Source organism: Neovison vison, unplaced genomic scaffold (assembly GCF_020171115.1).
Source record: "Neovison vison isolate M4711 unplaced genomic scaffold, ASM_NN_V1 Scaffold_092, whole genome shotgun sequence".
Classification (NCBI taxonomy): Eukaryota; Metazoa; Chordata; class Mammalia; order Carnivora; family Mustelidae; genus Neogale; species Neogale vison.
The window spans coordinates 24,097-47,396 of record NW_025334896.1 but is presented as its reverse complement, the minus strand read 5'-3'; the positions used below and the strand labels follow the sequence as shown (position 1 = coordinate 47,396).

Sequence of the window (23,300 nt, the reverse complement as noted above, 5' to 3'; positions counted from 1 at the left end):
TGTCTCTGGGGCTCTGCGTTCTGGCCGTCTGTGCAGACATCCCTCAGTCTGTGTCTGTCCCTGTGTCTCCGTGGGTATCCCTGTGTCCGTGTAGGTGAGCCGGCCTATCGTGTCTCTGGTCAGGGCCTGTTGCGGGTGGGTGGCGAGGGGAAGCGCGCGGAGGAAGGGTCACGGGGCGGGGCTGCCGCTTCTGGGCTGGTGTGTGGCATCGCCCGTGTCCTCGTGGCCTCGGGTGGGCTGGGAGCGAGGCGGGGTGCAGAGGAGGGGAGAACCGAACCCGTCCAAGCCGTGCCGAGCCGAGCCGAGCCGAGCCGAGCCGAGCCGAGCCGAGCCGAGCAGAGCTGACTGGAGGAGAGTAGAGGAGAGCAGAGGAGAGCAGAGGAGAGGAGAGCATAAGAGAGCAGAGGAGAGGAGAGGAGAGGAGAGCAGAGGAGAGGAGAGGAGAGGAGGGAAGGCCAGGTGGCCAGCTGGGCCAGGCCTAGGGCGCTGGGTGGGCGCTGGGGGGCGCTGTGCTCACCGCGCGCGGGCCCGAGGACACAGCCCCTTGCCACCTGCAGAGGCACGGGGCGGAGGGGCTGGGGAGTCCCGGGATGGGAGAGTGCCCGGAGGGACTTTGGCGAGGCCCCGGGGCCCGCAGGCGTCTGGGCCCCTGGGCGGGCGGGCGGGCGGGGAGGCAGGCGCCAGGACAAGGACAGGCGGAGGGGTGAGCCGCGGCGCGCGCCGGGGCCCGCGAAGCGCGCAGCAGGCTCTTGGGGCGGCCAGCTGCGGCGGCAGGCGTCTACGGCCATACCACCCTGAACGCGCCCGATCTCGTCTGATCTCGGAAGCTAAGCAGGGTCGGGCCTGGTTAGTACTTGGATGGGAGACCGCCTGGGAATACCGGGTGCTGTAGGCTTTTTCTTTCGCCCCCAAACGCTTGTCTTGTTTGGCCTTCCTCTTTTCTCTCCCCCTTCGGCCTCCCTCCCACTCGCTTGGCCGCCAACGCGGCGGCCTCCCAGCAGTCCCTGAACGCCGCAGCCCCTGAGCCCGGTCACCTCGGGCCCCTGACCCCCCCGACCCCTGGCCACCCCAGCCCCAGCATCGCGGGCCCCTGGCCCCAAAAGGGCGGCCCGCTGCACGGGCGGCCGGCCACAACCCAGCCTTTCCGCCTCCACGCCACGAGGCCCAGCCGCGCCTCAGCCGACCTTGGGGGGCTGCTGGCAGGGAGAGGCAGTGTTGGAGGGGGCTCGGGGGCCAGAGGCAGGGAAAGGGGGACCGGGGTGAGGACCACGGCCATGGACGCGGGGAGGGGGTGGGGGCCGACGGGCTGTGGGAGGAGGGCGGGGAGGGGCGGGCCGGGGCCGGGGTTGTGGGGGACAGGAGGCAGGAGCGGGCCTCGACCCCGGGCTCGGGCAACCTCTCCTCGGGCCTGTGCGCCCGGGCCCGGGCCCTGGGCCCTGGATCCCCTAGCGAGGCCCTCGGGCTGCCCCCAGCTCCAAAGCCCACCGGCAGCCCGCCCCACCGCCCCACCCCTCCCGGCGCCCCCGCGACCTGGGCCCACCCTGCCCCTTCTCTCCACCGGGCCTGGGCTCCGCTCAGGCCGGAAGGGCATTCCCTTCCTTCTCACCGACCACCTCCCCTTCGCCCCTGGGGCCCCGCGCCCGGGCCGAGGTGCCCAGGACGCCAGATGGCCGACCCTCGTGGGCTCCCGGCGCCTTGGGCACTCGGCTCCACCCTGCGTCTCCCGGGAGCAGCCACGGCAAGCGCGGGGCTGTCTCGCTCCGAGAAAGACCGGAGGCGCCGCACACCGGGCCAAGAGAGGCCCCCGCCCCGCCCCCGGCCCCACGCCACACCCCACACCCCACACCCCACACCCCATACCCCACACCAGAAGACTAGACCCATGAAAGAATCCCTGGCAGGCCCCCAGGCCAGACCGGGTGCTGGGCAGGAAAGGGAGCCGAACGGGACTGCTGACACCTCACCGGCAGGTCCTCGGGCTCCCCGGGCTCCTCCGGCAGCTCCAGGGCGCCGCCACCTAGGCCAAAGCCCTGCCCACGCACGCCGGCCCTCCCTCCCGGGACAGGTGCCAGGCCACCGCAGCCTCCTGGGTGGGTGGTGTCTTGTCCGAGTGCGTGTGTGCGCGGGTGTGTGCGTGCGTGTGTGTGTTCCTGTGCGTGTGAGTGGGTGTGTGAGCGTTGCGTGCACCCGTGTCTCCGACCCGGTCCCTGTCCCCATGCCGGTCAGGGTCACCGCGTCTGTCCTGGGAGCTGGGGGTGTGGAGGGTCTGGGGGGGTGGGGGGGACTGCGGGTTGGAGAGTCTGTCTCTGGGGCTCTGCGTTCTGGCCGTCTGTGCAGACATCCCTCAGTCTGTGTCTGTCCCTGTGTCTCCGTGGGTATCCCTGTGTCCGTGTAGGTGAGCCGGCCTATCGTGTCTCTGGTCAGGGCCTGTTGCGGGTGGGTGGCGAGGGGAAGCGCGCGGAGGAAGGGTCACGGGGCGGGGCTGCCGCTTCTGGGCTGGTGTGTGGCATCGCCCGTGTCCTCGTGGCCTCGGGTGGGCTGGGAGCGAGGCGGGGTGCAGAGGAGGGGAGAACCGAACCCGTCCAAGCCGTGCCGAGCCGAGCCGAGCCGAGCCGAGCCGAGCCGAGCCGAGCCGAGCAGAGCTGACTGGAGGAGAGTAGAGGAGAGCAGAGGAGAGCAGAGGAGAGGAGAGCATAAGAGAGCAGAGGAGAGGAGAGGAGAGGAGAGCAGAGGAGAGGAGAGGAGAGGAGGGAAGGCCAGGTGGCCAGCTGGGCCAGGCCTAGGGCGCTGGGTGGGCGCTGGGGGGCGCTGTGCTCACCGCGCGCGGGCCCGAGGACACAGCCCCTTGCCACCTGCAGAGGCACGGGGCGGAGGGGCTGGGGAGTCCCGGGATGGGAGAGTGCCCGGAGGGACTTTGGCGAGGCCCCGGGGCCCGCAGGCGTCTGGGCCCCTGGGCGGGCGGGCGGGCGGGGAGGCAGGCGCCAGGACAAGGACAGGCGGAGGGGTGAGCCGCGGCGCGCGCCGGGGCCCGCGAAGCGCGCAGCAGGCTCTTGGGGCGGCCAGCTGCGGCGGCAGGCGTCTACGGCCATACCACCCTGAACGCGCCCGATCTCGTCTGATCTCGGAAGCTAAGCAGGGTCGGGCCTGGTTAGTACTTGGATGGGAGACCGCCTGGGAATACCGGGTGCTGTAGGCTTTTTCTTTCGCCCCCAAACGCTTGTCTTGTTTGGCCTTCCTCTTTTCTCTCCCCCTTCGGCCTCCCTCCCACTCGCTTGGCCGCCAACGCGGCGGCCTCCCAGCAGTCCCTGAACGCCGCAGCCCCTGAGCCCGGTCACCTCGGGCCCCTGACCCCCCCGACCCCTGGCCACCCCAGCCCCAGCATCGCGGGCCCCTGGCCCCAAAAGGGCGGCCCGCTGCACGGGCGGCCGGCCACAACCCAGCCTTTCCGCCTCCACGCCACGAGGCCCAGCCGCGCCTCAGCCGACCTTGGGGGGCTGCTGGCAGGGAGAGGCAGTGTTGGAGGGGGCTCGGGGGCCAGAGGCAGGGAAAGGGGGACCGGGGTGAGGACCACGGCCATGGACGCGGGGAGGGGGTGGGGGCCGACGGGCTGTGGGAGGAGGGCGGGGAGGGGCGGGCCGGGGCCGGGGTTGTGGGGGACAGGAGGCAGGAGCGGGCCTCGACCCCGGGCTCGGGCAACCTCTCCTCGGGCCTGTGCGCCCGGGCCCGGGCCCTGGGCCCTGGATCCCCTAGCGAGGCCCTCGGGCTGCCCCCAGCTCCAAAGCCCACCGGCAGCCCGCCCCACCGCCCCACCCCTCCCGGCGCCCCCGCGACCTGGGCCCACCCTGCCCCTTCTCTCCACCGGGCCTGGGCTCCGCTCAGGCCGGAAGGGCATTCCCTTCCTTCTCACCGACCACCTCCCCTTCGCCCCTGGGGCCCCGCGCCCGGGCCGAGGTGCCCAGGACGCCAGATGGCCGACCCTCGTGGGCTCCCGGCGCCTTGGGCACTCGGCTCCACCCTGCGTCTCCCGGGAGCAGCCACGGCAAGCGCGGGGCTGTCTCGCTCCGAGAAAGACCGGAGGCGCCGCACACCGGGCCAAGAGAGGCCCCCGCCCCGCCCCCGGCCCCACGCCACACCCCACACCCCACACCCCACACCCCATACCCCACACCAGAAGACTAGACCCATGAAAGAATCCCTGGCAGGCCCCCAGGCCAGACCGGGTGCTGGGCAGGAAAGGGAGCCGAACGGGACTGCTGACACCTCACCGGCAGGTCCTCGGGCTCCCCGGGCTCCTCCGGCAGCTCCAGGGCGCCGCCACCTAGGCCAAAGCCCTGCCCACGCACGCCGGCCCTCCCTCCCGGGACAGGTGCCAGGCCACCGCAGCCTCCTGGGTGGGTGGTGTCTTGTCCGAGTGCGTGTGTGCGCGGGTGTGTGCGTGCGTGTGTGTGTTCCTGTGCGTGTGAGTGGGTGTGTGAGCGTTGCGTGCACCCGTGTCTCCGACCCGGTCCCTGTCCCCATGCCGGTCAGGGTCACCGCGTCTGTCCTGGGAGCTGGGGGTGTGGAGGGTCTGGGGGGGTGGGGGGGACTGCGGGTTGGAGAGTCTGTCTCTGGGGCTCTGCGTTCTGGCCGTCTGTGCAGACATCCCTCAGTCTGTGTCTGTCCCTGTGTCTCCGTGGGTATCCCTGTGTCCGTGTAGGTGAGCCGGCCTATCGTGTCTCTGGTCAGGGCCTGTTGCGGGTGGGTGGCGAGGGGAAGCGCGCGGAGGAAGGGTCACGGGGCGGGGCTGCCGCTTCTGGGCTGGTGTGTGGCATCGCCCGTGTCCTCGTGGCCTCGGGTGGGCTGGGAGCGAGGCGGGGTGCAGAGGAGGGGAGAACCGAACCCGTCCAAGCCGTGCCGAGCCGAGCCGAGCCGAGCCGAGCCGAGCCGAGCCGAGCCGAGCAGAGCTGACTGGAGGAGAGTAGAGGAGAGCAGAGGAGAGCAGAGGAGAGGAGAGCATAAGAGAGCAGAGGAGAGGAGAGGAGAGGAGAGCAGAGGAGAGGAGAGGAGAGGAGGGAAGGCCAGGTGGCCAGCTGGGCCAGGCCTAGGGCGCTGGGTGGGCGCTGGGGGGCGCTGTGCTCACCGCGCGCGGGCCCGAGGACACAGCCCCTTGCCACCTGCAGAGGCACGGGGCGGAGGGGCTGGGGAGTCCCGGGATGGGAGAGTGCCCGGAGGGACTTTGGCGAGGCCCCGGGGCCCGCAGGCGTCTGGGCCCCTGGGCGGGCGGGCGGGCGGGGAGGCAGGCGCCAGGACAAGGACAGGCGGAGGGGTGAGCCGCGGCGCGCGCCGGGGCCCGCGAAGCGCGCAGCAGGCTCTTGGGGCGGCCAGCTGCGGCGGCAGGCGTCTACGGCCATACCACCCTGAACGCGCCCGATCTCGTCTGATCTCGGAAGCTAAGCAGGGTCGGGCCTGGTTAGTACTTGGATGGGAGACCGCCTGGGAATACCGGGTGCTGTAGGCTTTTTCTTTCGCCCCCAAACGCTTGTCTTGTTTGGCCTTCCTCTTTTCTCTCCCCCTTCGGCCTCCCTCCCACTCGCTTGGCCGCCAACGCGGCGGCCTCCCAGCAGTCCCTGAACGCCGCAGCCCCTGAGCCCGGTCACCTCGGGCCCCTGACCCCCCCGACCCCTGGCCACCCCAGCCCCAGCATCGCGGGCCCCTGGCCCCAAAAGGGCGGCCCGCTGCACGGGCGGCCGGCCACAACCCAGCCTTTCCGCCTCCACGCCACGAGGCCCAGCCGCGCCTCAGCCGACCTTGGGGGGCTGCTGGCAGGGAGAGGCAGTGTTGGAGGGGGCTCGGGGGCCAGAGGCAGGGAAAGGGGGACCGGGGTGAGGACCACGGCCATGGACGCGGGGAGGGGGTGGGGGCCGACGGGCTGTGGGAGGAGGGCGGGGAGGGGCGGGCCGGGGCCGGGGTTGTGGGGGACAGGAGGCAGGAGCGGGCCTCGACCCCGGGCTCGGGCAACCTCTCCTCGGGCCTGTGCGCCCGGGCCCGGGCCCTGGGCCCTGGATCCCCTAGCGAGGCCCTCGGGCTGCCCCCAGCTCCAAAGCCCACCGGCAGCCCGCCCCACCGCCCCACCCCTCCCGGCGCCCCCGCGACCTGGGCCCACCCTGCCCCTTCTCTCCACCGGGCCTGGGCTCCGCTCAGGCCGGAAGGGCATTCCCTTCCTTCTCACCGACCACCTCCCCTTCGCCCCTGGGGCCCCGCGCCCGGGCCGAGGTGCCCAGGACGCCAGATGGCCGACCCTCGTGGGCTCCCGGCGCCTTGGGCACTCGGCTCCACCCTGCGTCTCCCGGGAGCAGCCACGGCAAGCGCGGGGCTGTCTCGCTCCGAGAAAGACCGGAGGCGCCGCACACCGGGCCAAGAGAGGCCCCCGCCCCGCCCCCGGCCCCACGCCACACCCCACACCCCACACCCCACACCCCATACCCCACACCAGAAGACTAGACCCATGAAAGAATCCCTGGCAGGCCCCCAGGCCAGACCGGGTGCTGGGCAGGAAAGGGAGCCGAACGGGACTGCTGACACCTCACCGGCAGGTCCTCGGGCTCCCCGGGCTCCTCCGGCAGCTCCAGGGCGCCGCCACCTAGGCCAAAGCCCTGCCCACGCACGCCGGCCCTCCCTCCCGGGACAGGTGCCAGGCCACCGCAGCCTCCTGGGTGGGTGGTGTCTTGTCCGAGTGCGTGTGTGCGCGGGTGTGTGCGTGCGTGTGTGTGTTCCTGTGCGTGTGAGTGGGTGTGTGAGCGTTGCGTGCACCCGTGTCTCCGACCCGGTCCCTGTCCCCATGCCGGTCAGGGTCACCGCGTCTGTCCTGGGAGCTGGGGGTGTGGAGGGTCTGGGGGGGTGGGGGGGACTGCGGGTTGGAGAGTCTGTCTCTGGGGCTCTGCGTTCTGGCCGTCTGTGCAGACATCCCTCAGTCTGTGTCTGTCCCTGTGTCTCCGTGGGTATCCCTGTGTCCGTGTAGGTGAGCCGGCCTATCGTGTCTCTGGTCAGGGCCTGTTGCGGGTGGGTGGCGAGGGGAAGCGCGCGGAGGAAGGGTCACGGGGCGGGGCTGCCGCTTCTGGGCTGGTGTGTGGCATCGCCCGTGTCCTCGTGGCCTCGGGTGGGCTGGGAGCGAGGCGGGGTGCAGAGGAGGGGAGAACCGAACCCGTCCAAGCCGTGCCGAGCCGAGCCGAGCCGAGCCGAGCCGAGCCGAGCCGAGCCGAGCAGCTGACTGGAGGAGAGTAGAGGAGAGCAGAGGAGAGCAGAGGAGAGGAGAGCATAAGAGAGCAGAGGAGAGGAGAGGAGAGGAGAGCAGAGGAGAGGAGAGGAGAGGAGGGAAGGCCAGGTGGCCAGCTGGGCCAGGCCTAGGGCGCTGGGTGGGCGCTGGGGGGCGCTGTGCTCACCGCGCGCGGGCCCGAGGACACAGCCCCTTGCCACCTGCAGAGGCACGGGGCGGAGGGGCTGGGGAGTCCCGGGATGGGAGAGTGCCCGGAGGGACTTTGGCGAGGCCCCGGGGCCCGCAGGCGTCTGGGCCCCTGGGCGGGCGGGCGGGCGGGGAGGCAGGCGCCAGGACAAGGACAGGCGGAGGGGTGAGCCGCGGCGCGCGCCGGGGCCCGCGAAGCGCGCAGCAGGCTCTTGGGGCGGCCAGCTGCGGCGGCAGGCGTCTACGGCCATACCACCCTGAACGCGCCCGATCTCGTCTGATCTCGGAAGCTAAGCAGGGTCGGGCCTGGTTAGTACTTGGATGGGAGACCGCCTGGGAATACCGGGTGCTGTAGGCTTTTTCTTTCGCCCCCAAACGCTTGTCTTGTTTGGCCTTCCTCTTTTCTCTCCCCCTTCGGCCTCCCTCCCACTCGCTTGGCCGCCAACGCGGCGGCCTCCCAGCAGTCCCTGAACGCCGCAGCCCCTGAGCCCGGTCACCTCGGGCCCCTGACCCCCCCGACCCCTGGCCACCCCAGCCCCAGCATCGCGGGCCCCTGGCCCCAAAAGGGCGGCCCGCTGCACGGGCGGCCGGCCACAACCCAGCCTTTCCGCCTCCACGCCACGAGGCCCAGCCGCGCCTCAGCCGACCTTGGGGGGCTGCTGGCAGGGAGAGGCAGTGTTGGAGGGGGCTCGGGGGCCAGAGGCAGGGAAAGGGGGACCGGGGTGAGGACCACGGCCATGGACGCGGGGAGGGGGTGGGGGCCGACGGGCTGTGGGAGGAGGGCGGGGAGGGGCGGGCCGGGGCCGGGGTTGTGGGGGACAGGAGGCAGGAGCGGGCCTCGACCCCGGGCTCGGGCAACCTCTCCTCGGGCCTGTGCGCCCGGGCCCGGGCCCTGGGCCCTGGATCCCCTAGCGAGGCCCTCGGGCTGCCCCCAGCTCCAAAGCCCACCGGCAGCCCGCCCCACCGCCCCACCCCTCCCGGCGCCCCCGCGACCTGGGCCCACCCTGCCCCTTCTCTCCACCGGGCCTGGGCTCCGCTCAGGCCGGAAGGGCATTCCCTTCCTTCTCACCGACCACCTCCCCTTCGCCCCTGGGGCCCCGCGCCCGGGCCGAGGTGCCCAGGACGCCAGATGGCCGACCCTCGTGGGCTCCCGGCGCCTTGGGCACTCGGCTCCACCCTGCGTCTCCCGGGAGCAGCCACGGCAAGCGCGGGGCTGTCTCGCTCCGAGAAAGACCGGAGGCGCCGCACACCGGGCCAAGAGAGGCCCCCGCCCCGCCCCCGGCCCCACGCCACACCCCACACCCCACACCCCACACCCCATACCCCACACCAGAAGACTAGACCCATGAAAGAATCCCTGGCAGGCCCCCAGGCCAGACCGGGTGCTGGGCAGGAAAGGGAGCCGAACGGGACTGCTGACACCTCACCGGCAGGTCCTCGGGCTCCCCGGGCTCCTCCGGCAGCTCCAGGGCGCCGCCACCTAGGCCAAAGCCCTGCCCACGCACGCCGGCCCTCCCTCCCGGGACAGGTGCCAGGCCACCGCAGCCTCCTGGGTGGGTGGTGTCTTGTCCGAGTGCGTGTGTGCGCGGGTGTGTGCGTGCGTGTGTGTGTTCCTGTGCGTGTGAGTGGGTGTGTGAGCGTTGCGTGCACCCGTGTCTCCGACCCGGTCCCTGTCCCCATGCCGGTCAGGGTCACCGCGTCTGTCCTGGGAGCTGGGGGTGTGGAGGGTCTGGGGGGGTGGGGGGGACTGCGGGTTGGAGAGTCTGTCTCTGGGGCTCTGCGTTCTGGCCGTCTGTGCAGACATCCCTCAGTCTGTGTCTGTCCCTGTGTCTCCGTGGGTATCCCTGTGTCCGTGTAGGTGAGCCGGCCTATCGTGTCTCTGGTCAGGGCCTGTTGCGGGTGGGTGGCGAGGGGAAGCGCGCGGAGGAAGGGTCACGGGGCGGGGCTGCCGCTTCTGGGCTGGTGTGTGGCATCGCCCGTGTCCTCGTGGCCTCGGGTGGGCTGGGAGCGAGGCGGGGTGCAGAGGAGGGGAGAACCGAACCCGTCCAAGCCGTGCCGAGCCGAGCCGAGCCGAGCCGAGCCGAGCCGAGCCGAGCCGAGCAGAGCTGACTGGAGGAGAGTAGAGGAGAGCAGAGGAGAGCAGAGGAGAGGAGAGCATAAGAGAGCAGAGGAGAGGAGAGGAGAGGAGAGCAGAGGAGAGGAGAGGAGAGGAGGGAAGGCCAGGTGGCCAGCTGGGCCAGGCCTAGGGCGCTGGGTGGGCGCTGGGGGGCGCTGTGCTCACCGCGCGCGGGCCCGAGGACACAGCCCCTTGCCACCTGCAGAGGCACGGGGCGGAGGGGCTGGGGAGTCCCGGGATGGGAGAGTGCCCGGAGGGACTTTGGCGAGGCCCCGGGGCCCGCAGGCGTCTGGGCCCCTGGGCGGGCGGGCGGGCGGGGAGGCAGGCGCCAGGACAAGGACAGGCGGAGGGGTGAGCCGCGGCGCGCGCCGGGGCCCGCGAAGCGCGCAGCAGGCTCTTGGGGCGGCCAGCTGCGGCGGCAGGCGTCTACGGCCATACCACCCTGAACGCGCCCGATCTCGTCTGATCTCGGAAGCTAAGCAGGGTCGGGCCTGGTTAGTACTTGGATGGGAGACCGCCTGGGAATACCGGGTGCTGTAGGCTTTTTCTTTCGCCCCCAAACGCTTGTCTTGTTTGGCCTTCCTCTTTTCTCTCCCCCTTCGGCCTCCCTCCCACTCGCTTGGCCGCCAACGCGGCGGCCTCCCAGCAGTCCCTGAACGCCGCAGCCCCTGAGCCCGGTCACCTCGGGCCCCTGACCCCCCCGACCCCTGGCCACCCCAGCCCCAGCATCGCGGGCCCCTGGCCCCAAAAGGGCGGCCCGCTGCACGGGCGGCCGGCCACAACCCAGCCTTTCCGCCTCCACGCCACGAGGCCCAGCCGCGCCTCAGCCGACCTTGGGGGGCTGCTGGCAGGGAGAGGCAGTGTTGGAGGGGGCTCGGGGGCCAGAGGCAGGGAAAGGGGGACCGGGGTGAGGACCACGGCCATGGACGCGGGGAGGGGGTGGGGGCCGACGGGCTGTGGGAGGAGGGCGGGGAGGGGCGGGCCGGGGCCGGGGTTGTGGGGGACAGGAGGCAGGAGCGGGCCTCGACCCCGGGCTCGGGCAACCTCTCCTCGGGCCTGTGCGCCCGGGCCCGGGCCCTGGGCCCTGGATCCCCTAGCGAGGCCCTCGGGCTGCCCCCAGCTCCAAAGCCCACCGGCAGCCCGCCCCACCGCCCCACCCCTCCCGGCGCCCCCGCGACCTGGGCCCACCCTGCCCCTTCTCTCCACCGGGCCTGGGCTCCGCTCAGGCCGGAAGGGCATTCCCTTCCTTCTCACCGACCACCTCCCCTTCGCCCCTGGGGCCCCGCGCCCGGGCCGAGGTGCCCAGGACGCCAGATGGCCGACCCTCGTGGGCTCCCGGCGCCTTGGGCACTCGGCTCCACCCTGCGTCTCCCGGGAGCAGCCACGGCAAGCGCGGGGCTGTCTCGCTCCGAGAAAGACCGGAGGCGCCGCACACCGGGCCAAGAGAGGCCCCCGCCCCGCCCCCGGCCCCACGCCACACCCCACACCCCACACCCCACACCCCATACCCCACACCAGAAGACTAGACCCATGAAAGAATCCCTGGCAGGCCCCCAGGCCAGACCGGGTGCTGGGCAGGAAAGGGAGCCGAACGGGACTGCTGACACCTCACCGGCAGGTCCTCGGGCTCCCCGGGCTCCTCCGGCAGCTCCAGGGCGCCGCCACCTAGGCCAAAGCCCTGCCCACGCACGCCGGCCCTCCCTCCCGGGACAGGTGCCAGGCCACCGCAGCCTCCTGGGTGGGTGGTGTCTTGTCCGAGTGCGTGTGTGCGCGGGTGTGTGCGTGCGTGTGTGTGTTCCTGTGCGTGTGAGTGGGTGTGTGAGCGTTGCGTGCACCCGTGTCTCCGACCCGGTCCCTGTCCCCATGCCGGTCAGGGTCACCGCGTCTGTCCTGGGAGCTGGGGGTGTGGAGGGTCTGGGGGGGTGGGGGGGACTGCGGGTTGGAGAGTCTGTCTCTGGGGCTCTGCGTTCTGGCCGTCTGTGCAGACATCCCTCAGTCTGTGTCTGTCCCTGTGTCTCCGTGGGTATCCCTGTGTCCGTGTAGGTGAGCCGGCCTATCGTGTCTCTGGTCAGGGCCTGTTGCGGGTGGGTGGCGAGGGGAAGCGCGCGGAGGAAGGGTCACGGGGCGGGGCTGCCGCTTCTGGGCTGGTGTGTGGCATCGCCCGTGTCCTCGTGGCCTCGGGTGGGCTGGGAGCGAGGCGGGGTGCAGAGGAGGGGAGAACCGAACCCGTCCAAGCCGTGCCGAGCCGAGCCGAGCCGAGCCGAGCCGAGCCGAGCCGAGCCGAGCAGAGCTGACTGGAGGAGAGTAGAGGAGAGCAGAGGAGAGCAGAGGAGAGGAGAGCATAAGAGAGCAGAGGAGAGGAGAGGAGAGGAGAGCAGAGGAGAGGAGAGGAGAGGAGGGAAGGCCAGGTGGCCAGCTGGGCCAGGCCTAGGGCGCTGGGTGGGCGCTGGGGGGCGCTGTGCTCACCGCGCGCGGGCCCGAGGACACAGCCCCTTGCCACCTGCAGAGGCACGGGGCGGAGGGGCTGGGGAGTCCCGGGATGGGAGAGTGCCCGGAGGGACTTTGGCGAGGCCCCGGGGCCCGCAGGCGTCTGGGCCCCTGGGCGGGCGGGCGGGCGGGGAGGCAGGCGCCAGGACAAGGACAGGCGGAGGGGTGAGCCGCGGCGCGCGCCGGGGCCCGCGAAGCGCGCAGCAGGCTCTTGGGGCGGCCAGCTGCGGCGGCAGGCGTCTACGGCCATACCACCCTGAACGCGCCCGATCTCGTCTGATCTCGGAAGCTAAGCAGGGTCGGGCCTGGTTAGTACTTGGATGGGAGACCGCCTGGGAATACCGGGTGCTGTAGGCTTTTTCTTTCGCCCCCAAACGCTTGTCTTGTTTGGCCTTCCTCTTTTCTCTCCCCCTTCGGCCTCCCTCCCACTCGCTTGGCCGCCAACGCGGCGGCCTCCCAGCAGTCCCTGAACGCCGCAGCCCCTGAGCCCGGTCACCTCGGGCCCCTGACCCCCCCGACCCCTGGCCACCCCAGCCCCAGCATCGCGGGCCCCTGGCCCCAAAAGGGCGGCCCGCTGCACGGGCGGCCGGCCACAACCCAGCCTTTCCGCCTCCACGCCACGAGGCCCAGCCGCGCCTCAGCCGACCTTGGGGGGCTGCTGGCAGGGAGAGGCAGTGTTGGAGGGGGCTCGGGGGCCAGAGGCAGGGAAAGGGGGACCGGGGTGAGGACCACGGCCATGGACGCGGGGAGGGGGTGGGGGCCGACGGGCTGTGGGAGGAGGGCGGGGAGGGGCGGGCCGGGGCCGGGGTTGTGGGGGACAGGAGGCAGGAGCGGGCCTCGACCCCGGGCTCGGGCAACCTCTCCTCGGGCCTGTGCGCCCGGGCCCGGGCCCTGGGCCCTGGATCCCCTAGCGAGGCCCTCGGGCTGCCCCCAGCTCCAAAGCCCACCGGCAGCCCGCCCCACCGCCCCACCCCTCCCGGCGCCCCCGCGACCTGGGCCCACCCTGCCCCTTCTCTCCACCGGGCCTGGGCTCCGCTCAGGCCGGAAGGGCATTCCCTTCCTTCTCACCGACCACCTCCCCTTCGCCCCTGGGGCCCCGCGCCCGGGCCGAGGTGCCCAGGACGCCAGATGGCCGACCCTCGTGGGCTCCCGGCGCCTTGGGCACTCGGCTCCACCCTGCGTCTCCCGGGAGCAGCCACGGCAAGCGCGGGGCTGTCTCGCTCCGAGAAAGACCGGAGGCGCCGCACACCGGGCCAAGAGAGGCCCCCGCCCCGCCCCCGGCCCCACGCCACACCCCACACCCCACACCCCACACCCCATACCCCACACCAGAAGACTAGACCCATGAAAGAATCCCTGGCAGGCCCCCAGGCCAGACCGGGTGCTGGGCAGGAAAGGGAGCCGAACGGGACTGCTGACACCTCACCGGCAGGTCCTCGGGCTCCCCGGGCTCCTCCGGCAGCTCCAGGGCGCCGCCACCTAGGCCAAAGCCCTGCCCACGCACGCCGGCCCTCCCTCCCGGGACAGGTGCCAGGCCACCGCAGCCTCCTGGGTGGGTGGTGTCTTGTCCGAGTGCGTGTGTGCGCGGGTGTGTGCGTGCGTGTGTGTGTTCCTGTGCGTGTGAGTGGGTGTGTGAGCGTTGCGTGCACCCGTGTCTCCGACCCGGTCCCTGTCCCCATGCCGGTCAGGGTCACCGCGTCTGTCCTGGGAGCTGGGGGTGTGGAGGGTCTGGGGGGGTGGGGGGGACTGCGGGTTGGAGAGTCTGTCTCTGGGGCTCTGCGTTCTGGCCGTCTGTGCAGACATCCCTCAGTCTGTGTCTGTCCCTGTGTCTCCGTGGGTATCCCTGTGTCCGTGTAGGTGAGCCGGCCTATCGTGTCTCTGGTCAGGGCCTGTTGCGGGTGGGTGGCGAGGGGAAGCGCGCGGAGGAAGGGTCACGGGGCGGGGCTGCCGCTTCTGGGCTGGTGTGTGGCATCGCCCGTGTCCTCGTGGCCTCGGGTGGGCTGGGAGCGAGGCGGGGTGCAGAGGAGGGGAGAACCGAACCCGTCCAAGCCGTGCCGAGCCGAGCCGAGCCGAGCCGAGCCGAGCCGAGCCGAGCCGAGCAGAGCTGACTGGAGGAGAGTAGAGGAGAGCAGAGGAGAGCAGAGGAGAGGAGAGCATAAGAGAGCAGAGGAGAGGAGAGGAGAGGAGAGCAGAGGAGAGGAGAGGAGAGGAGGGAAGGCCAGGTGGCCAGCTGGGCCAGGCCTAGGGCGCTGGGTGGGCGCTGGGGGGCGCTGTGCTCACCGCGCGCGGGCCCGAGGACACAGCCCCTTGCCACCTGCAGAGGCACGGGGCGGAGGGGCTGGGGAGTCCCGGGATGGGAGAGTGCCCGGAGGGACTTTGGCGAGGCCCCGGGGCCCGCAGGCGTCTGGGCCCCTGGGCGGGCGGGCGGGCGGGGAGGCAGGCGCCAGGACAAGGACAGGCGGAGGGGTGAGCCGCGGCGCGCGCCGGGGCCCGCGAAGCGCGCAGCAGGCTCTTGGGGCGGCCAGCTGCGGCGGCAGGCGTCTACGGCCATACCACCCTGAACGCGCCCGATCTCGTCTGATCTCGGAAGCTAAGCAGGGTCGGGCCTGGTTAGTACTTGGATGGGAGACCGCCTGGGAATACCGGGTGCTGTAGGCTTTTTCTTTCGCCCCCAAACGCTTGTCTTGTTTGGCCTTCCTCTTTTCTCTCCCCCTTCGGCCTCCCTCCCACTCGCTTGGCCGCCAACGCGGCGGCCTCCCAGCAGTCCCTGAACGCCGCAGCCCCTGAGCCCGGTCACCTCGGGCCCCTGACCCCCCCGACCCCTGGCCACCCCAGCCCCAGCATCGCGGGCCCCTGGCCCCAAAAGGGCGGCCCGCTGCACGGGCGGCCGGCCACAACCCAGCCTTTCCGCCTCCACGCCACGAGGCCCAGCCGCGCCTCAGCCGACCTTGGGGGGCTGCTGGCAGGGAGAGGCAGTGTTGGAGGGGGCTCGGGGGCCAGAGGCAGGGAAAGGGGGACCGGGGTGAGGACCACGGCCATGGACGCGGGGAGGGGGTGGGGGCCGACGGGCTGTGGGAGGAGGGCGGGGAGGGGCGGGCCGGGGCCGGGGTTGTGGGGGACAGGAGGCAGGAGCGGGCCTCGACCCCGGGCTCGGGCAACCTCTCCTCGGGCCTGTGCGCCCGGGCCCGGGCCCTGGGCCCTGGATCCCCTAGCGAGGCCCTCGGGCTGCCCCCAGCTCCAAAGCCCACCGGCAGCCCGCCCCACCGCCCCACCCCTCCCGGCGCCCCCGCGACCTGGGCCCACCCTGCCCCTTCTCTCCACCGGGCCTGGGCTCCGCTCAGGCCGGAAGGGCATTCCCTTCCTTCTCACCGACCACCTCCCCTTCGCCCCTGGGGCCCCGCGCCCGGGCCGAGGTGCCCAGGACGCCAGATGGCCGACCCTCGTGGGCTCCCGGCGCCTTGGGCACTCGGCTCCACCCTGCGTCTCCCGGGAGCAGCCACGGCAAGCGCGGGGCTGTCTCGCTCCGAGAAAGACCGGAGGCGCCGCACACCGGGCCAAGAGAGGCCCCCGCCCCGCCCCCGGCCCCACGCCACACCCCACACCCCACACCCCACACCCCATACCCCACACCAGAAGACTAGACCCATGAAAGAATCCCTGGCAGGCCCCCAGGCCAGACCGGGTGCTGGGCAGGAAAGGGAGCCGAACGGGACTGCTGACACCTCACCGGCAGGTCCTCGGGCTCCCCGGGCTCCTCCGGCAGCTCCAGGGCGCCGCCACCTAGGCCAAAGCCCTGCCCACGCACGCCGGCCCTCCCTCCCGGGACAGGTGCCAGGCCACCGCAGCCTCCTGGGTGGGTGGTGTCTTGTCCGAGTGCGTGTGTGCGCGGGTGTGTGCGTGCGTGTGTGTGTTCCTGTGCGTGTGAGTGGGTGTGTGAGCGTTGCGTGCACCCGTGTCTCCGACCCGGTCCCTGTCCCCATGCCGGTCAGGGTCACCGCGTCTGTCCTGGGAGCTGGGGGTGTGGAGGGTCTGGGGGGGTGGGGGGGACTGCGGGTTGGAGAGTCTGTCTCTGGGGCTCTGCGTTCTGGCCGTCTGTGCAGACATCCCTCAGTCTGTGTCTGTCCCTGTGTCTCCGTGGGTATCCCTGTGTCCGTGTAGGTGAGCCGGCCTATCGTGTCTCTGGTCAGGGCCTGTTGCGGGTGGGTGGCGAGGGGAAGCGCGCGGAGGAAGGGTCACGGGGCGGGGCTGCCGCTTCTGGGCTGGTGTGTGGCATCGCCCGTGTCCTCGTGGCCTCGGGTGGGCTGGGAGCGAGGCGGGGTGCAGAGGAGGGGAGAACCGAACCCGTCCAAGCCGTGCCGAGCCGAGCCGAGCCGAGCCGAGCCGAGCCGAGCCGAGCCGAGCAGAGCTGACTGGAGGAGAGTAGAGGAGAGCAGAGGAGAGCAGAGGAGAGGAGAGCATAAGAGAGCAGAGGAGAGGAGAGGAGAGGAGAGCAGAGGAGAGGAGAGGAGAGGAGGGAAGGCCAGGTGGCCAGCTGGGCCAGGCCTAGGGCGCTGGGTGGGCGCTGGGGGGCGCTGTGCTCACCGCGCGCGGGCCCGAGGACACAGCCCCTTGCCACCTGCAGAGGCACGGGGCGGAGGGGCTGGGGAGTCCCGGGATGGGAGAGTGCCCGGAGGGACTTTGGCGAGGCCCCGGGGCCCGCAGGCGTCTGGGCCCCTGGGCGGGCGGGCGGGCGGGGAGGCAGGCGCCAGGACAAGGACAGGCGGAGGGGTGAGCCGCGGCGCGCGCCGGGGCCCGCGAAGCGCGCAGCAGGCTCTTGGGGCGGCCAGCTGCGGCGGCAGGCGTCTACGGCCATACCACCCTGAACGCGCCCGATCTCGTCTGATCTCGGAAGCTAAGCAGGGTCGGGCCTGGTTAGTACTTGGATGGGAGACCGCCTGGGAATACCGGGTGCTGTAGGCTTTTTCTTTCGCCCCCAAACGCTTGTCTTGTTTGGCCTTCCTCTTTTCTCTCCCCCTTCGGCCTCCCTCCCACTCGCTTGGCCGCCAACGCGGCGGCCTCCCAGCAGTCCCTGAACGCCGCAGCCCCTGAGCCCGGTCACCTCGGGCCCCTGACCCCCCCGACCCCTGGCCACCCCAGCCCCAGCATCGCGGGCCCCTGGCCCCAAAAGGGCGGCCCGCTGCACGGGCGGCCGGCCACAACCCAGCCTTTCCGCCTCCACGCCACGAGGCCCAGCCGCGCCTCAGCCGACCTTGGGGGGCTGCTGGCAGGGAGAGGCAGTGTTGGAGGGGGCTCGGGGGCCAGAGGCAGGGAAAGGGGGACCGGGGTGAGGACCACGGCCATGGACGCGGGGAGGGGGTGGGGGCCGACGGGCTGTGGGAGGAGGGCGGGGAGGGGCGGGCCGGGGCCGGGGTTGTGGGGGACAGGAGGCAGGAGCGGGCCTCGACCCCGGGCTCGGGCAACCTCTCCTCGGGCCTGTGCGCCCGGGCCCGGGCCCTGGGCCCTGGATCCCCTAGCGAGGCCCTCGGGCTGCCCCCAGCTCCAAAGCCCACCGGCAGCCCGCCCCACCGCCCCACCCCTCCCGGCGCCCCCGCGACCTGGGCCCACCCTGCCCCTTCTCTCCACCGGGCCTGGGCTCCGCTCAGGCCGGAAGGGCATTCCCTTCCTTCTCACCGACCACCTCCCCTTCGCCCCTGGGGCCCCGCGCCCGGGCCGAGGTGCCCAGGACGCCAGATGGCCGACCCTCGTGGGCTCCCGGCGCCTTGGGCACTCGGCTCCACCCTGCGTCTCCCGGGAGCAGCCACGGCAAGCGCGGGGCTGTCTCGCTCCGAGAAAGACCGGAGGCGCCGCACACCGGGCCAAGAGAGGCCCCCGCCCCGCCCCCGGCCCCACGCCACACCCCACACCCCACACCCCACACCCCATACCCCACACCAGAAGACTAGACCCATGAAAGAATCCCTGGCAGGCCCCCAGGCCAGACCGGGTGCTGGGCAGGAAAGGGAGCCGAACGGGACTGCTGACACCTCACCGGCAGGTCCTCGGGCTCCCCGGGCTCCTCCGGCAGCTCCAGGGCGCCGCCACCTAGGCCAAAGCCCTGCCCACGCACGCCGGCCCTCCCTCCCGGGACAGGTGCCAGGCCACCGCAGCCTCCTGGGTGGGTGGTGTCTTGTCCGAGTGCGTGTGTGCGCGGGTGTGTGCGTGCGTGTGTGTGTTCCTGTGCGTGTGAGTGGGTGTGTGAGCGTTGCGTGCACCCGTGTCTCCGACCCGGTCCCTGTCCCCATGCCGGTCAGGGTCACCGCGTCTGTCCTGGGAGCTGGGGGTGTGGAGGGTCTGGGGGGGTGGGGGGGACTGCGGGTTGGAGAGTCTGTCTCTGGGGCTCTGCGTTCTGGCCGTCTGTGCAGACATCCCTCAGTCTGTGTCTGTCCCTGTGTCTCCGTGGGTATCCCTGTGTCCGTGTAGGTGAGCCGGCCTATCGTGTCTCTGGTCAGGGCCTGTTGCGGGTGGGTGGCGAGGGGAAGCGCGCGGAGGAAGGGTCACGGGGCGGGGCTGCCGCTTCTGGGCTGGTGTGTGGCATCGCCCGTGTCCTCGTGGCCTCGGGTGGGCTGGGAGCGAGGCGGGGTGCAGAGGAGGGGAGAACCGAACCCGTCCAAGCCGTGCCGAGCCGAGCCGAGCCGAGCCGAGCCGAGCCGAGCCGAGCCGAGCAGAGCTGACTGGAGGAGAGTAGAGGAGAGCAGAGGAGAGCAGAGGAGAGGAGAGCATAAGAGAGCAGAGGAGAGGAGAGGAGAGGAGAGCAGAGGAGAGGAGAGGAGAGGAGGGAAGGCCAGGTGGCCAGCTGGGCCAGGCCTAGGGCGCTGGGTGGGCGCTGGGGGGCGCTGTGCTCACCGCGCGCGCACAGCCCCTTGCCACCTGCAGAGGCACGGGGCGGAGGGGCTGGGGAGTCCCGGGATGGGAGAGTGCCCGGAGGGACTTTGGCGAGGCCCCGGGGCCCGCAGGCGTCTGGGCCCCTGGGCGGGCGGGCGGGCGGGGAGGCAGGCGCCAGGACAAGGACAGGCGGAGGGGTGAGCCGCGGCGCGCGCCGGGGCCCGCGAAGCGCGCAGCAGGCTCTTGGGGCGGCCAGCTGCGGCGGCAGGCGTCTACGGCCATACCACCCTGAACGCGCCCGATCTCGTCTGATCTCGGAAGCTAAGCAGGGTCGGGCCTGGTTAGTACTTGGATGGGAGACCGCCTGGGAATACCGGGTGCTGTAGGCTTTTTCTTTCGCCCCCAAACGCTTGTCTTGTTTGGCCTTCCTCTTTTCTCTCCCCCTTCGGCCTCCCTCCCACTCGCTTGGCCGCCAACGCGGCGGCCTCCCAGCAGTCCCTGAACGCCGCAGCCCCTGAGCCCGGTCACCTCGGGCCCCTGACCCCCCCGACCCCTGGCCACCCCAGCCCCAGCATCGCGGGCCCCTGGCCCCAAAAGGGCGGCCCGCTGCACGGGCGGCCGGCCACAACCCAGCCTTTCCGCCTCCACGCCACGAGGCCCAGCCGCGCCTCAGCCGACCTTGGGGGGCTGCTGGCAGGGAGAGGCAGTGTTGGAGGGGGCTCGGGGGCCAGAGGCAGGGAAAGGGGGACCGGGGTGAGGACCACGGCCATGGACGCGGGGAGGGGGTGGGGGCCGACGGGCTGTGGGAGGAGGGCGGGGAGGGGCGGGCCGGGGCCGGGGTTGTGGGGGACAGGAGGCAGGAGCGGGCCTCGACCCCGGGCTCGGGCAACCTCTCCTCGGGCCTGTGCGCCCGGGCCCGGGCCCTGGGCCCTGGATCCCCTAGCGAGGCCCTCGGGCTGCCCCCAGCTCCAAAGCCCACCGGCAGCCCGCCCCACCGCCCCACCCCTCCCGGCGCCCCCGCGACCTGGGCCCACCCTGCCCCTTCTCTCCACCGGGCCTGGGCTCCGCTCAGGCCGGAAGGGCATTCCCTTCCTTCTCACCGACCACCTCCCCTTCGCCCCTGGGGCCCCGCGCCCGGGCCGAGGTGCCCAGGACGCCAGATGGCCGACCCTCGTGGGCTCCCGGCGCCTTGGGCACTCGGCTCCACCCTGCGTCTCCCGGGAGCAGCCACGGCAAGCGCGGGGCTGTCTCGCTCCGAGAAAGACCGGAGGCGCCGCACACCGGGCCAAGAGAGGCCCCCGCCCCGCCCCCGGCCCCACGCCACACCCCACACCCCACACCCCACACCCCATACCCCACACCAGAAGACTAGACCCATGAAAGAATCCCTGGCAGGCCCCCAGGCCAGACCGGGTGCTGGGCAGGAAAGGGAGCCGAACGGGACTGCTGACACCTCACCGGCAGGTCCTCGGGCTCCCCGGGCTCCTCCGGCAGCTCCAGGGCGCCGCCACCTAGGCCAAAGCCCTGCCCACGCACGCCGGCCCTCCCTCCCGGGACAGGTGCCAGGCCACCGCAGCCTCCTGGGTGGGTGGTGTCTTGTCCGAGTGCGTGTGTGCGCGGGTGTGTGCGTGCGTGTGTGTGTTCCTGTGCGTGTGAGTGGGTGTGTGAGCGTTGCGTGCACCCGTGTCTCCGACCCGGTCCCTGTCCCCATGCCGGTCAGGGTCACCGCGTCTGTCCTGGGAGCTGGGGGTGTGGAGGGTCTGGGGGGGTGGGGGGGACTGCGGGTTGGAGAGTCTGTCTCTGGGGCTCTGCGTTCTGGCCGTCTGTGCAGACATCCCTCAGTCTGTGTCTGTCCCTGTGTCTCCGTGGGTATCCCTGTGTCCGTGTAGGTGAGCCGGCCTATCGTGTCTCTGGTCAGGGCCTGTTGCGGGTGGGTGGCGAGGGGAAGCGCGCGGAGGAAGGGTCACGGGGCGGGGCTGCCGCTTCTGGGCTGGTGTGTGGCATCGCCCGTGTCCTCGTGGCCTCGGGTGGGCTGGGAGCGAGGCGGGGTGCAGAGGAGGGGAGAACCGAACCCGTCCAAGCCGTGCCGAGCCGAGCCGAGCCGAGCCGAGCCGAGCCGAGCAGAGCCGAGCAGAGCTGACTGGAGGAGAGTAGAGGAGAGCAGAGGAGAGCAGAGGAGAGGAGAGCATAAGAGAGCAGAGGAGAGGAGAGGAGAGGAGAGCAGAGGAGAGGAGAGGAGAGGAGGGAAGGCCAGGTGGCCAGCTGGGCCAGGCCTAGGGCGCTGGGTGGGCGCTGGGGGGCGCTGTGCTCACCGCGCGCGGGCCCGAGGACACAGCCCCTTGCCACCTGCAGAGGCACGGGGCGGAGGGGCTGGGGAGTCCCGGGATGGGAGAGTGCCCGGAGGGACTTTGGCGAGGCCCCGGGGCCCGCAGGCGTCTGGGCCCCTGGGCGGGCGGGCGGGCGGGGAGGCAGGCGCCAGGACAAGGACAGGCGGAGGGGTGAGCCGCGGCGCGCGCCGGGGCCCGCGAAGCGCGCAGCAGGCTCTTGGGGCGGCCAGCTGCGGCGGCAGGCGTCTACGGCCATACCACCCTGAACGCGCCCGATCTCGTCTGATCTCGGAAGCTAAGCAGGGTCGGGCCTGGTTAGTACTTGGATGGGAGACCGCCTGGGAATACCGGGTGCTGTAGGCTTTTTCTTTCGCCCCCAAACGCTTGTCTTGTTTGGCCTTCCTCTTTTCTCTCCCCCTTCGGCCTCCCTCCCACTCGCTTGGCCGCCAACGCGGCGGCCTCCCAGCAGTCCCTGAACGCCGCAGCCCCTGAGCCCGGTCACCTCGGGCCCCTGACCCCCCCGACCCCTGGCCACCCCAGCCCCAGCATCGCGGGCCCCTGGCCCCAAAAGGGCGGCCCGCTGCACGGGCGGCCGGCCACAACCCAGCCTTTCCGCCTCCACGCCACGAGGCCCAGCCGCGCCTCAGCCGACCTTGGGGGGCTGCTGGCAGGGAGAGGCAGTGTTGGAGGGGGCTCGGGGGCCAGAGGCAGGGAAAGGGGGACCGGGGTGAGGACCACGGCCATGGACGCGGGGAGGGGGTGGGGGCCGACGGGCTGTGGGAGGAGGGCGGGGAGGGGCGGGCCGGGGCCGGGGTTGTGGGGGACAGGAGGCAGGAGCGGGCCTCGACCCCGGGCTCGGGCAACCTCTCCTCGGGCCTGTGCGCCCGGGCCCGGGCCCTGGGCCCTGGATCCCCTAGCGAGGCCCTCGGGCTGCCCCCAGCTCCAAAGCCCACCGGCAGCCCGCCCCACCGCCCCACCCCTCCCGGCGCCCCCGCGACCTGGGCCCACCCTGCCCCTTCTCTCCACCGGGCCTGGGCTCCGCTCAGGCCGGAAGGGCATTCCCTTCCTTCTCACCGACCACCTCCCCTTCGCCCCTGGGGCCCCGCGCCCGGGCCGAGGTGCCCAGGACGCCAGATGGCCGACCCTCGTGGGCTCCCGGCGCCTTGGGCACTCGGCTCCACCCTGCGTCTCCCGGGAGCAGCCACGGCAAGCGCGGGGCTGTCTCGCTCCGAGAAAGACCGGAGGCGCCGCACACCGGGCCAAGAGAGGCCCCCGCCCCGCCCCCGGCCCCACGCCACACCCCACACCCCACACCCCACACCCCATACCCCACACCAGAAGACTAGACCCATGAAAGAATCCCTGGCAGGCCCCCAGGCCAGACCGGGTGCTGGGCAGGAAAGGGAGCCGAACGGGACTGCTGACACCTCACCGGCAGGTCCTCGGGCTCCCCGGGCTCCTCCGGCAGCTCCAGGGCGCCGCCACCTAGGCCAAAGCCCTGCCCACGCACGCCGGCCCTCCCTCCCGGGACAGGTGCCAGGCCACCGCAGCCTCCTGGGTGGGTGGTGTCTTGTCCGAGTGCGTGTGTGCGCGGGTGTGTGCGTGCGTGTGTGTGTTCCTGTGCGTGTGAGTGGGTGTGTGAGCGTTGCGTGCACCCGTGTCTCCGACCCGGTCCCTGTCCCCATGCCGGTCAGGGTCACCGCGTCTGTCCTGGGAGCTGGGGGTGTGGAGGGTCTGGGGGGGTGGGGGGGACTGCGGGTTGGAGAGTCTGTCTCTGGGGCTCTGCGTTCTGGCCGTCTGTGCAGACATCCCTCAGTCTGTGTCTGTCCCTGTGTCTCCGTGGGTATCCCTGTGTCCGTGTAGGTGAGCCGGCCTATCGTGTCTCTGGTCAGGGCCTGTTGCGGGTGGGTGGCGAGGGGAAGCGCGCGGAGGAAGGGTCACGGGGCGGGGCTGCCGCTTCTGGGCTGGTGTGTGGCATCGCCCGTGTCCTCGTGGCCTCGGGTGGGCTGGGAGCGAGGCGGGGTGCAGAGGAGGGGAGAACCGAACCCGTCCAAGCCGTGCCGAGCCGAGC

The 23,300-nt window shown here is 72.3% G+C and overlaps 10 non-coding genes across 10 annotated transcripts; all 10 read left to right on the top strand.

Moving 5' to 3' along the window:
- The first annotated feature begins 776 nt into the window (after positions 1-776).
- LOC122898030 lies at positions 777-895 on the top strand. The gene has a single exon (XR_006382780.1). It is a non-coding gene; the product is annotated as a 5S ribosomal RNA (ribosomal RNA).
- A 2,182-nt stretch (positions 896-3,077) lies between these two features.
- LOC122898029 lies at positions 3,078-3,196 on the top strand. The gene has a single exon (XR_006382779.1). It is a non-coding gene; the product is annotated as a 5S ribosomal RNA (ribosomal RNA).
- A 2,182-nt stretch (positions 3,197-5,378) lies between these two features.
- LOC122898028 lies at positions 5,379-5,497 on the top strand. The gene has a single exon (XR_006382778.1). It is a non-coding gene; the product is annotated as a 5S ribosomal RNA (ribosomal RNA).
- A 2,180-nt stretch (positions 5,498-7,677) lies between these two features.
- On the top strand, positions 7,678-7,796 carry LOC122898026. Its single transcript, XR_006382776.1, has one exon. It is a non-coding gene; the product is annotated as a 5S ribosomal RNA (ribosomal RNA).
- A 2,182-nt stretch (positions 7,797-9,978) lies between these two features.
- On the top strand, positions 9,979-10,097 carry LOC122898024. Its single transcript, XR_006382775.1, has one exon. It is a non-coding gene; the product is annotated as a 5S ribosomal RNA (ribosomal RNA).
- Positions 10,098-12,279: 2,182 nt separating this feature from the next.
- LOC122898023 lies at positions 12,280-12,398 on the top strand. Its single transcript, XR_006382774.1, has one exon. It is a non-coding gene; the product is annotated as a 5S ribosomal RNA (ribosomal RNA).
- A 2,182-nt stretch (positions 12,399-14,580) lies between these two features.
- Positions 14,581-14,699, top strand: LOC122898022. Its single transcript, XR_006382773.1, has one exon. It is a non-coding gene; the product is annotated as a 5S ribosomal RNA (ribosomal RNA).
- Positions 14,700-16,881: 2,182 nt separating this feature from the next.
- Positions 16,882-17,000, top strand: LOC122898021. Its single transcript, XR_006382772.1, has one exon. It is a non-coding gene; the product is annotated as a 5S ribosomal RNA (ribosomal RNA).
- A 2,172-nt stretch (positions 17,001-19,172) lies between these two features.
- On the top strand, positions 19,173-19,291 carry LOC122898020. Its single transcript, XR_006382771.1, has one exon. It is a non-coding gene; the product is annotated as a 5S ribosomal RNA (ribosomal RNA).
- Positions 19,292-21,473: 2,182 nt separating this feature from the next.
- Positions 21,474-21,592, top strand: LOC122898019. Its single transcript, XR_006382770.1, has one exon. It is a non-coding gene; the product is annotated as a 5S ribosomal RNA (ribosomal RNA).
- The last annotated feature ends 1,708 nt before the right edge of the window (positions 21,593-23,300 follow it).